Genomic DNA, 13,643 nt, shown 5'->3' with positions numbered 1-13,643 from the left:
TAGACAGTAGCCTCAGCTTTCAGTTAAGTTCAGCTAACCCATAGTATGAAGCAGGGCCATAAAGCTGCACACTGGACACAGGTTGTTACCAGCAGGGATGCAGTTGGCCTACAAACCCAGGGTAAAAAATTCTTACTATTGTAAACACTGAGTTTTGGGATCTTTGTTTCACAGTATATTCAACAACCATAGTAAATTATACTTTAGTGATGCCTTCTTATGTTTTCAGAAAAGTCTTCTCTTGCTTTTTTCTTGAATATCAAAACAATACTTATCATTGCAAAAAATTTAGACAGTAATTTTGCATATTCTGTTTTACCAAATATATGTACATATCTAAGCTTATAGCTGTTTTTACTTGAATACATATCAAAAGAAAATAAAATAAACATTGTGTCTATAAAAGAAGTCTGTATTAAATAATCCTACTTTCATGAATAATGGCATTTATATTATAGATCTACAAGAGATATTAGAGTTGAAGCTAGTCTTAAGCAGAAATAAAAATTCCTTGCATGTGAACTAATTTAAAATAGGTAATAAGAAAAACTTTGTTACAGATTTTTTAATGAAAGTAAATAATCAGGTTACTTTAAATTTTTAAAACTATATTTTGACAGAGTCTGTGTATATCTGAAAATACAAACTTCTGGAAAATTCCTGATAGTTGAGAGATTTGTTACACATTCTCAAAAATGAGATCCGATAGTTATACATAATTTTCTTAGTAATTGTATTTAAAACTGTAATTTTAATTGATTGTTACTCCATTTTAATTTTACTCAGGGGTCCAAATATCCTTAATTTAAAAAAAAATTGTAAACAATTTAATTTTGTATTGCACTATAGCGACTTCACTTTCACTTTTCACTTTCATGCATTGGAGAAGGAAATGGCAGCCCACTCCAGTGTTCTTGCCTGGAGAATCCCAGGGACGGGGGAGCCTGGTTGGCTGCCGTCTATGGGGTCACACAGAGTTGGATATGACTGAAGCGATTTAGCAGCAGCAGCAGAGTCAGTTAACCATGTTGTGATAGCTTCAGGTGCATGGCAGAGAGTCTCAGCCATACATAAACATTCATTCACTCGTGTGGCAATCTCCCATCCAGTCTGCCACATAGCATTGAGTAGAGTTCCCTGAAGTATAGAGTAGGTCTTTTTTGATTATCCATTTTAAATACAGCAATGTATATGTATGGATCTCAGATTCCCTAACTATCCCTTCTCCCCTACCTCCTCCCACCATAACCAAAATTTCATTCTTTAAGTCTATGACTCTGTTTCTGTTTTATAAATAAGTTGAATTGTATCATTTCTTTATAGTTTTCACATATAGGGGATATCATATGATATTTCTCTTTCTCTGTCTGATTTTACTCAGTATGACAATCTCTAGGTCCATCCATGTTGCTGCAAATGGCATTATTTTTTTCTCTGTTACAGTTAATATTCCATTGTATATATGTATCATATCTTCTTTGTCTATTCTTCTATTGATGGACATTTAGGTTGTATCCATATCCTGGCTATTGTAAATAGAACTACAATAAAAATTGGACTGTGAGTATCTTTTTGAATTAAGATTTTCTCTGACATATACCCAGGAGTGGGATTGCAGGGTCATATGGTAACTCTTTTTATTTTTTAAGGAACCTTTGTATTGTTCTCTATAGTGGCTATACCAATTTACATTCCCACCAACGCTGTAGGAAAGTTCTCTTCTCTCCATACCCTCTCCAGCATTTATTGTTTGTAGAATTATTTAATTTTTTAATTGGAGGATAATTGCTTTACAATATTGTGTTGTGTTCTTCCATACATCAACATGAATCAGTCACCCCCTGCCCGCTTTGAAACTCCCTCCCATTTCCTACACAATACCATCGCGCTAGGTTGTTACAGAGCACCGAGTTTGAGCACCCTGCCTCATACAGCAACTACCCACTGGCCATCAATCTTACATACAGAAAAGCATAAGTTCCAATGCTACTCTCCTAGTTTGCCCCACCCTTTCTCTCCCAACTATGTCCACAAGTCTGTTCTCTAGGTTTGCATCTCCATTGCTGCCCAGGAAAATGGGCTCACCAGTACCATCATTCTAGATTCAATGCATACTTGTGTGCCAAATCGCTTTAGTCACTAGATTCCATATATATGCATTTGTGGTCTGTCATTCAGTTGTGTCTGACTCTTTGCAACCACAGGGACTGCAGCATGTCAGGCTTCCTTGTCTTTCACCATCTTCCAGGGTTTATTAAAAGTCATGTCTATTGAGTCAGTGATGCCATCCAACCGCCTCATCCTCTGTTGCCCTCCTTCTTCTCCTGTCCTCAGTCTTTCCCAGCATCAAGATCTTATCCAATGAATCGGGTCTTCACATCAGGTGGCCAAATTACTGGAGCTTCATCTTTGGTATAAGTCTTTACAATGAGTATTCAGGGCTGATTTCCCTTAGGATTGACTGGTTTGATCTCCTTGCTGTCCAAGGGATTCTCAAGAATCTTCTCCAGCAACACAGTTTGAAAGCTGTGGCTTTCTTAGGCACTCAGCCTTCTTTATGGTCCAACTCTCACATCTGTATATGACTACTGGAAAAACCATAGCTTTGACTAGATGGACCTTTGTTGACAAAGTGATGTCTCTGTTTTTTAATGTACTGTCTATGTTTGTCATATCTTTTCTTCCAAAGAACCAGTGTCTTTTAATTTCATGGCTGCAGTCACTGTCTGCCGTGAGTTTGGAGCCCAAGAAAAGAAAATAAAAAGCTTCCATTTTTTCCCCATCTATTTGCCATGAAGTAATGGAACCGGATGCCATGATCTTTGTTTTCTGAGTGTTGAGTTTTAAGCCAGCTTTTTCACTCTCCTCTTTCACCCTTATCAAGAATAGCTTTAGTTTCTTTTTGCTTCTTGCCATTATAGTGGTACCGTCTACATATCTGAAGTTATTGATATTTCTCCTTGCAATCTTGATTCCAGCTTGTGCTTCATCCAGTCCGGCATTTCAAATGATGTACTCTGCATAGAAGTTAAATAAACAGGGTGACAATATACAGCCTTGAAGTACTCTGTTCCCAACTTGGAACCAGCTAACTGTTGCTTCTTGTCCTGCATACAGGTTTCTCAGGAGACAGGTAAGGTGGTGTGGTAGTAACATCTCTTGAAGAATTTTCCACAGTTTGTTGTGATCCACACAGTCAAAGGCTTTAACATAATCAATGAAGCAGAAGTAGATTTTTTTTTTTCTGAAATTCTTTTGCTTTTTCTATGATCCAAAGGATGTTGGCAATTTGATCTCTGGTTCCTCTGCCTTTTCTAAAACCAGCTTGAACATCTGGAAGTTCTTGGTTTATATCCCGTTGAAGCCTAGCTTGAAGGATTTTGAGCATGAACTTGCTAGCATGTGAAATGAATGCAATTGTGCAGTAGTTTGGATATTCTTTGGCATTGCCTTTCCTTGGGATTGGAATGAAAATTCACCTTTTCCTGTCCTGTGGCCACTGTTGAATATTCCAAATTTGCTGGCATATTGAGTGCAGCACTTTCACAGCATCATCTTTTAGGATTTGAAATAGCTCAACTGGAATTCCATCACCTCCACTAGCTTTGCTTGTAGTGATGCTTCCTAAGGCCCTCTTGACTTCACACTCTAGGATGTCTGGCTCTAGGTGAGTGATCACACCATCTTGGTTATCTGAGTCATTAATATCTTTTTTGTGTAGTTCTGTGTATTCCTGTCCCCTCTTCTTAATATCTTCTGCTTCTGTTAGGTCCATGCTGTTTCTGTCCTTCATTGTACCCATCTTTGCATGCAATGTTCTCTCGGTATCTCTAATTTTCTTGAAGAGATCTCTAGTCTTTCCCATTCTATTGTTTTCCTCTATTTCTTTGCATTGATCTCTTAGGAAGGCTTTCTTATCTCTCCTTGTTATTCTTTGGAACTCTGCATTCATATGGGTATATCTTTCCTTTTTTCATACCCTTTCTTTTTCTCTTTTTCTTTTGGGACCCCTATAATTTGACTGCATTGATTTGAGTTATTTCTCTTTTTTCTTCATGAGTCTGTCTGACATTTATCAATTTTTAAATCTTTTGAAGAACTAGTTTTTAATTTATTGATCTTTGCTATTGCTTTCTTTCCTGTATTTCATTTATATCTGCTTTTATATCATGCTTTCTTTCCTTATGGCAACTTTAGGTTTTCTTGTTATTCTTTTGCTAATTGCTTTAGATACATGTTAGTTTGTTTATTTGAGATTTTATTGTTTCCTGAAGTAATATTGTATTGCTATAAACTTTCTTCAAGGAACTTCTTTTGCTGCATCCCATAGGTTTTGAACCTTGTATTTTCATTTGCTTTGTGTCTAGGTTGTTTTTCATACCCTCTTTGATACCCTCTTTGATTTCTTTAGTGGTCCTTTTGTTGTTTAGTAGAATATGGCTCTGCCTCCATGTATTTGTGTTGTTTAGAATAGTTGTTTTGTAATCTGTTTCTAATCTCATAGTGGTGTGATTGGATAAGTTGCTTGATATTATTTCCATTTCCCTAAATTTACCAAGGCTTGCCTTGTGGCCTAATATGTGATCAATCCTGGATAATGTTACATATGCACTTGAGAAGAATGTGCATTCTGCTGCTTCTAGGTGGAATGCTCTATAAATATCAATAAAATCCATCTGGTCTAATGTGTGCATTTAAGTCCTGAATTTTCTTGTTGATTTTCTGTCTTGATGATCTATTGATGAAAGTGAGATATTAAAGTACCTCCATTATTTTATTGCTATTGTTGATGTTTCCTTGTATGGCTCTAGCATTTTCTTTATGTATTTAGGTGTTCCTATGTTCAGTGCACATCTATTTATAATTGTTATATTTTCTTCTTAATCTCTTGATCATTACATATTTTCCTTTTTGTCTCTTACAATAGCCTTTAAAGTCTTTTTTTTTTTTTTTCTGATATGAACATTACTGTTCCAGCAGTAATATTGCTGCTCTTCTGATTTCCATTTACATGGAATAGTTTCTTCCATCCCCTTACTTTCATTTTGTATGTTTCCCTAGATCTGAGGTCTCTCTCTTATAGACAGAATATATATGGGTCTTATTTTTGTAACCATTTAGGCAGTCTATGTCTTTTGGTTAGTGCATTTAATCTATTTATATTTAAGGTATCTATTTGCTGTTTTCATAATTGTTTTGGGTTTGTTTTTGTAAGTCTTTTTTCTTCTTTTTCTCTTTTGTTCTCTTCTATTGTGTTTCTTATTTTTTTGATATTTTATTTTATTTTTTAACTTTACAATATTGTATTGGTTTTGCATGTGTTTTTATGATCATCTTTAGTTTTGGGTTTTGGTTGCTTTTCTTTGTGTGTGTGTATTTACTGTAGTATTTGGATTTGCTGTTCTAATGTGGTTTTGATATAGCATTCTATATATGTATAAGGTTTTATTTTTATGTTGCTATTCTCTTTCCTCCCTGGAGGAGCTCCTTTAGGATTTGTCACAGAGCTGGCCTGATGTTGCTGGGTTCTCTTGGCTTTTGTTTGTATGTAAAGCTTTTTATTTCTCCATCAAATCTAAATGACAGCCTTTCTTGGTAGACTATTTTTGTATGTAGGGACCTCCTTTTCATCACTTTAAATATATTATGCCATTCCCTTTGTGTGTGCAGAGTTTCTGTTGAGAAATCAGCAGATAACCTTATGGGAGTATGCTATTTGTCATGTTTCACTTGCTGCTTTTAATATAGTTTCTTTTCTTTTTAATTTTCATCAGTTGGACTGTTATATTTCTTAGATTGTTTATGGTTCAGTTTATTTTGCCTTGGACCCTCTGCTCTTTCTGTTGAATATTTCCTTACCATGTTAGGGAAATTTTTAGCTATTATCTCTGCAAGTATTTCCTTGGGTCCTTTCTCTCTCTCTTCCTCTTCCAGGATTCCTAAATTGTAAATGTCAGTATATGCAATGTTGCCCAGAGTTCTCTTATTCTGTCTTCATTACTTTTCATTCATTTTTCTTTGTTCTATTCCTTAGTAGTGTTTCCACCATTCTGCATCTTAGGCTATTTATTTGTTCTTTTTCTTCAGTTATTCTGCTATTAATTCTTTCAGTGTATATTTTCATTTGAGTTTTTCATCTCTATTTGTTTGTTCTTTAGTTCTTCTAGGTCTTTATTAAATATTTCTTATGTTCTCTAGATCCTTTCCTCCATTCTTTTTCTTAGATCCTGGATCATCTTCACTGTTATTACTCTCAAATGTTTTTCTGGATGGTTGTCTATATCCACTTCATTTAATTGTTTTTCTGGGATTTTATGCTGTTCTTTCATCTCAGACTTAATCCTCTGCCTTTTCATTTTACCTAACACACTGTGATTGTGACTTTCATTCTTCAGGCTGCAAGGGTTGCAATTCTTCTTGTTTATACTGTCTGCCCTCTAGTGGATGAGGTTATCTAAGAGGATTGTGCAAGCTTCCTAAAGGGATTTTTGGTGAGCAGAGCTGAGTCTTGCTCTGGTGGGCAGAAGCATGTTCAGTAAAACTTTAATCTACTTTTCTGCTAATGGGTCACCTCAGGCTAAACAACTAACAGGTCTGTGTTCCCTCCCTGTTAGTTGTTTAGCCCCAAGTGACCTGTCACTTTTCATACTGTTCATGGGGTTCTCAAGGCAAGAATCCTGAAGTGATTTGCCATTCCCTTCTCCAGTGGACCACATTCTGTCAGACCTCTCCACCATGACCCATCCGTCTTGAATGGCCCCGCATGGCATGGCTTAGTTTAATTGAGTTAGACAAGGCTGTGGTCCATGTGATTACATTGGCTAGTTTTCTGTGATTATGGTTTCAGTGTGTCTGCCCTCTGATACCCTCTTGCAACACCTACTGTCTTACTTGGGTTTCTCTTACCTTGGACGTCAGGTATCTCTTCACAGCTGTTCCAGCAAAGCACAGCCTCTGCTCCTTACCTTGGACGAGGTCACCCCTCCTGACCCTGAATGTGGAGTAGCTCCTCTTGGCCCTCCTGTGCCCATGCAGCCGTTGCTCCTTGGACGGAAGTGCCCAATATGCTACTGGAGATCAGCGGATAAATAACTCCAGAAAGAACGAAGGGATGGAGCCAAAGCAAAACAACACCCAGTTGTGGATGTGACTGGTGATAGAAGCAAGGTCTGATGCTGTAAAGAGCAATATTGCATAGGAACCTGGAATGTCAGGTCCATGAATCAAGGCAAATTGGAAGTGGTCAAACAGGAGATGGCAAGAGTGAACATCAACATTCTAGGAATCACCAAACTAAAATGGACTGGAATGGGTGAATTTAACTCAGATGACCATTATATCTATTACTGTGGGCAGGAATCCCTTAGAAGAAATGGAGTAGCCATCATGGTCAACAAAAGAGTCCAAAATGCAGTACTTGGATGCAATCTCAAAAACGACAGAATGATCTCTGTTCGTTTCCAAGGCAAACCACTCAATATCACAGTAATCCAAGCCTGTGCCCCAACCAGTAACACTGAAGAAGCTGAAGTTGAATGGTTCTATGAAGACCTACAAGACCTTTTAGAACTAACACCCAAAAGAGATGTCCTTTTCATTATAGGGAACTGGAATGCAAAAGTAGGAAGTCAAGAAACAACTGGAGTAACAGGCAAATTTGGCCTTGGAGTACAGAATGAAGCGGGGCAAAGACTAATAGAGTTTTGCCAAGAAAATGCACTGGTCATAACAAACACCCTCTTCCAACAACACAAGAGAAGACTCTACACATGGACATCAGCAGATGGTCAACACCAAAATCAGATTGATTATATTCTTTGCAGCCAAAGATGGAGAAGCTCTATACAGTCAGCAAAAACAAGACCAGGAGCTGACTGTGGCTCAGACCATGAACTCCTTATTGTGAAATTCAGACTGAAATTGAAAAAAGTGGGGAAAACCACTAGACCATTCAGGTATGACCTAAATCAAATCCCTTATGATTATACAGTGGAAGTGAGAAACAAATTTAAGGGCCTAGATCTGATAGATAGAGTGCCTGATGAACTATGGAATGAGGTTTGTGACATTGTACAGGAGACAGGGATCAAGACCATTCTCATAGAAAAGAAATGCAAAAAAGCAAAATGGCTGTCTGGGGAGGCCTTACAAATAGTTGTGAAGAGAATAGAAGCCAAAAGCAAATGAGAAAAGAAAAGATATAAGCATGGGAATGCAGAGATCCAAAGAATAGCAAGGAGAGATAAAAAAGCCTTCCTCAGCGATGAATGCAAACAAATAGAAGAAAACAACAGAATGGGAAAGACTAGAGATCTCTTCAAGAAAATTAGAGATACCAAGGGAACATTTCATGCAAAGATGGGCTCGATAAAGGACAGAGATGGTATGGACTTAACAGAAGCAGAAGATATTAAGAAGAGATGGAAAGAATACACAGAAGAACTGTACAAAAAAGATCTTCATGACCCAGATAATCACGATGGTGTGATCACTCACCTAGAGCCAGACATCCCGGAATGTGAAGTTAAGTGGGCCTTAGAAAGCATCACTACAAACAAAGCTAGTGGAGGTGATGGAATTCCAGTTGAGCTATTCCGAATCCTGAAAGATGATGCTGTGAAAGTGGTGCACTCAATATGCCAGCAAATTTGGAAAACTCAGCAGTGGCCACAGGACTGGAAAAAGTCAGTTTTCATTTCAATCCCAAAGAAAGGCAATGCCAAAGAATGCTCAAACTACCGCACAATTGCACTCTTCTCACATGCTAGTAAAGTAATGCTCAAAATTCTCCAAGCCAGGCTTCAGCAATACGTGAATCGTGAACTTCCAGATGTTCAAGCTGGTTTTAGAAAAGGCAGAGGAACCAGAGATCAAATTGCCAACATCCGCTGGATCATAGAAAAAGCAAGAAAGTTCCAGAAAAACATCTATTTCTGCTTTATGACTATGCCAAAGCCTTTGACTGTGTGGATCACAATAAACTGTGGAAAATTCTTCAAGAGATGGGAATACCAGATCTGCCTGATCTGCCTCTTGAGAAACCTATATGCAGGTCAGGAAGCAACAGTTAGGACTGGACATGGAACAACAGACTGGTTCCAAATAGGAAAAGGAGTTCGTCAAGGCTGTATATTGTCACCCTGTTTATTTAACTTCTATGCAGAGTACATCATGAGAAACACTGGACTGGAAGAAACACAAGCTGGAATCAAGATTGCCGGGAGAAATATCAATAACCTCAGATATGCAGATGACACCACCCTTATGGCAGAAAGTGAAGAGGAACTCAAAAGCCTCTTGATGAAAGTGAAAGTGGAGAGTGAAAATTTGGCTTAAAGCTCAACATTCAGAAAACAAAGATCATGGCATCCAGTCCCACCACTTCATGGGAAATAGATGGGGAAACAGTGGAAACAGTGTCAGACTTTATTTTTCTGGGCTCCAAAATCACTGAAGATGGTGACTGCAGCCATGAAATTAAAAGATGCTTACTCCTTGGAAGGAAAGTTATGACCAACCTAGACAGCATATTCAAAAGCAGAGACATTACTTTGCCAACAAAGGTCCGTCTAGTCAAGGCTATGGCTTTTCCAGTGGTCATGTATGGATGTGAGAGTTGGCCTGTGAAGAAAGCTGAGCGCCGAAGAATTGATGGTTTTGAACTGTGGTGTTGGAGAAGACTCTTGAGAGTCCCTTGGACTGCACAGAGATCCAACCAATTCTTTCTAAAGTCCTGGGTGTTCATTGGAAGGATTCAGGCTGAAGCCAAAACTCCAATACTTTGGCCACCTTATGGGAAGAGTTGACCCATTGGTAAAGACCCTGATGCTCAGAGGGATTGGGTGCAGGAGGAGAAGGGGACGACAGAGGATGAGATGGCTGGATGGCATCACCGACCTGATGGATATCAGTTTGAGTAAAGTTCGGTAGTTGGTGATGGACAGGGAGGCCTGGCCTGCTGTGATTCATGGGGTCGAAAAGTGTCAGACACACCTGAGTGACTGAACTGAACTGACCTGTCACTGGAGTCTACAGGCCTTATGGTGGGAATAAGGGTCGGCTTCATGAGGGCTCATACCAGTGAGTACTACCCAGAACTGCTGCTACCAGTGCCCTTGTCCCTGCATGAGCCACAGTCACCCCTTTCTTCTGTAGAAGACCCTCCAATACTAGGAAGTATGTTTGACTCTGTCTTCCTTGGGGTCACTGCTCTTTTCCCTTTGGTCCTGGTGCACGCAGACGTTTTGTGTGTCCAAGTGTGGAGTCTCTCTTTTCACCAATTTTCTGGAAGTCCCATAATCACATTCTGCTGGCTTTTGAAGTCAGATTCTCTGGGGATTCTTACTCCCCTTTTCATATCCTCAGGATGGGAAGCCTGATATGAGGCTAAGAACTTTCACTTTAGTGGGAAAACTTATGTGGTTCTCCAGTTTTCATGTTCCCCACTTGGTGGTTACGGGATTGAATTTTATCATTATTGTACCCCTTCTGCCATCTCATTGTGGCTTCTTCTTTGTTTTTGGATGCAGAGTATCTTTTTAGGTAGTTCTAGTGTCTTCCTGTCAGTGGTTGTTCAGCAGTTACTTGTGATTTTGGTGCTGTCAGAAGAGATGAGTGCATGTCCTTCTGCTCTTGCATCTTGAACCAATCTTGAATTTATGCATTTTGGCACTGTATTTGATCTTGGGTGGCCTCCGAGGCTGAAAGCAGGATTTCAGTTCCCAGCTAGTGATTTAAGTCAGGTTGTGGCAGTGAGAGCACTGAATCCTAACCACTTGACCACCAGGTACCAGTGGCCAGTGACAAGGTCCTGGTCCATCAGCTTTGTAGAAATACATTTCCACATAGAGACAGAAAGTAGTGAAATGAGAAAAATGTTTATTAGCAGGAAAAAGAGTAGATGTGGATAGACAAACAGGCAGGCACAGAAAGAGTTGCCAAAAATAATTTATTGTAAATTTATACATTTAATCAGAGCTCTTATTTGTAATGTATTTGTACTGAGTTTTTCCTACTCTCTGAGTTTGCCAGACCATATAAAATCAAACCATCTCACATCAGATGGTCAATGAATAATGTGTGATAAGTATGCCATGCTGCAAGAGACATAAGAGGCATGGGTTCAATCCCTGGCTTGGGAAGGGATTATTCTTGTTTGGAAAATTCCATGGACAGAGGAGCCAGGTGGCTAGAGTCCATGGGGTCACAAATCATTGGACATGATTGTGTGACTGAATCTGCACATGCTATGCTATATCTAGAAACAAAATTACATGTCAAAATCTTCATATTATACACTCATGGAAATAAAATTAATTGTCAAAGGAACCATTTTTGAATGAAGTAATGTTATATGCCAAGCACTGTGATAAGCATTCTACATGGTTTATTTGTTACAGCAGCACTTTGACTAATCCCTATCAGTATTTTTATTTTAATAGCTGAGGAAGTTATAGAAAAATTCTCCATTTTTCTTATATTTGTAAGCCTATACTGAAAAAAAAATGTCTTGGAGTCTGTTATCAATATTAAAAAATATGATCTACTGAAAACAACTGATTTATATAAGTAACAGCTGCTTCATGTTAGACAACCGCAGAATAGGGTAGACATCTCCTAACCTTGTTATTGACATTATGTCAAAGATTTTCCAAATTTCTGCCAACCCTCCTAATAAATGCGAGACTCCACCACATTTTTCCTTGTTTGGTAATGATTGATGGTGTTAAATGGAACAGCACTGAAAACCTTGTTAACATCAGGATATATTTAATCTATCGCTCCTCCTTGATCTCCTAAGTCATTTTGAGATATAAGGAAATTAGATTAACCTGACATGATTCATTCTTTATCCAGCCTTGTTTACTACTCCCCAGTATGAGATAGCTGCTGGTGTTCATTTAACTCTTGCCAGTTGATTTTTGATGATAAATTCTATTTCCTGCCCTTTTTTTTGCATTCGAATTTAGTTAAAATATGTCATTACTTTGTGATCCCTATTTTAAGTTGGGGAAAGTATAAAAGTATATTTAAGTGTACTGATAGTTTTATTAAGAATTCTTAAAATTTAATTTGATGATTTTCTCAGTTTAATGTGTATAGTAAAATGTACATATGATTCAATTAATATTTTCATTATCAGAAGCTGTTGGTCACTACCAACACATATAGAATTCAGTCCTTATTTTTAATCTAATTTAAATTGATTTCCTTCCATTCTTGATCAAGTGCAGCTTTTTTTTTTTTCCTTGTTTTTTTTCAGATTACTATAGAGGGATTTTTAAAATAAAACAACACAAAAATAACATTCAAAGTTTTGCTTTCTATGTGTGGATCTTTCAAGTTTGATAATTTAGCTAAATGATCATTTCAGAGTTATTTTTGAGAATCCACCACATTGTTCCTTATACTAAAAGTGTTGTGACGAAAACGAAATGCACAATACATCATATTCGTCTTCAAAGAGCTTACAATGTTTTTAGTCAAAATAAACCAAGGATAGGTTAATATTCAGTCATCAAAGTGCATAGAGCTGAAAACCTTGATAGAAAACTTAGTTCCTTTGACGCCCTACACTCATTTTACAAATTAGGAAAAGGATACTCGCTATTCTACAGAGGGGTAGAATACAGAGGGGTAGACAGGTGTTGAATTCTTGTGATCATTTTAAATCTTACTCATTCAAAAAACGTACCTAGAGCATGAGGCTTAGGGTGGAGCACAGATATTTATCACCTTTCTATTCATTTTCTGGTCCTATTGTCCGCTAGTTGACCATATCTTTGGCCACTTGTTCAACAATACACTCTATCTTTTCCATGCCACAACTTTCTGGGTATCACTTATAGACGTCTCTTAACCAGTCCTTCTGGATGCCAAAGGTTTAAAGATCAAGCACTATTGGGACAAAAAACAAACAAACAAACAAAAACAAGATAATAATATATTCTAATTAAATACTTAAAAACAGAAAGCAGAAGAGAGGAGAACAATTATGTCTCAGAAAGAGCAGACAGTAGGGGTGTGAGGACATGGTTATGAGGATGAACAGAGAGGTACATAAATATTCTGCTGTCCCTCTAGCTCCCTTGCAGAAATATGCACCCAGAATCTAATTTCCAAGTTGCCTCTGGATAATCCTTTGTTAATCTACCCTGAAGATGTCATCCTTTCAGTCAGTACTCTTCAGTTGAAGTTTTTCCAATTTGGCAGCACAAAAAAATGTATTAAATTAAATTAAGGAATGTAGGTAGAAAGTGTTTCACACATTTGTTGAATATAAATATAGTACACTTTACTATGCCGGGAGAAATATCAATAACCTCAGATATGCAGATGACACCACCCTTATGGCAGAAAGTGAAGAAGAACTCAAAAGCCTCTTGATGAAGGTGAAAGAGGAGAGTGACAAAGTTGGCTTAAAGCTCAACATTCAGAAAACGAAGATCATGGCATCTGGTCCCATCACTTCATGGCAAATAGATGGGGAAACAGTGGAAACAGTGTCAGACTTTATTTTTTTGGGCTCCAAAATCATGGCAGATGGTGACTGCAGCCATGAAATTAAAACACGCTTACTCTTTGGAAGGAAAGTTATGACCAACCTAGATAGCATATTGAAAAGCAGAGACATTACTGTGCCA

At 37.9% G+C, this 13,643-nt stretch overlaps 1 long non-coding RNA gene across 1 annotated transcript in view; it reads right to left on the bottom strand.

Annotated features, from left to right (window-relative positions):
* Nucleotides 1-926: 926 nt before the first annotated feature.
* Nucleotides 927-13,643, bottom strand: part of LOC109566191 (uncharacterized) — an 87,994-nt gene continuing 75,277 nt past the window's right edge. The window contains exon 4 of the long non-coding RNA XR_002181763.2: nucleotides 927-12,897. This is a non-coding gene — a long non-coding RNA (uncharacterized lncRNA). The remainder of the gene's footprint in view (nucleotides 12,898-13,643) is intronic.

Source organism: Bos indicus, chromosome 11 (genome assembly GCF_029378745.1).
Source record: "Bos indicus isolate NIAB-ARS_2022 breed Sahiwal x Tharparkar chromosome 11, NIAB-ARS_B.indTharparkar_mat_pri_1.0, whole genome shotgun sequence".
In the NCBI taxonomy this organism is placed as follows: Eukaryota; Metazoa; Chordata; class Mammalia; order Artiodactyla; family Bovidae; genus Bos; species Bos indicus.
The sequence above is the reverse complement of the archived record's forward strand: the minus strand, read 5'-3'. Positions and strand labels throughout refer to the sequence as shown.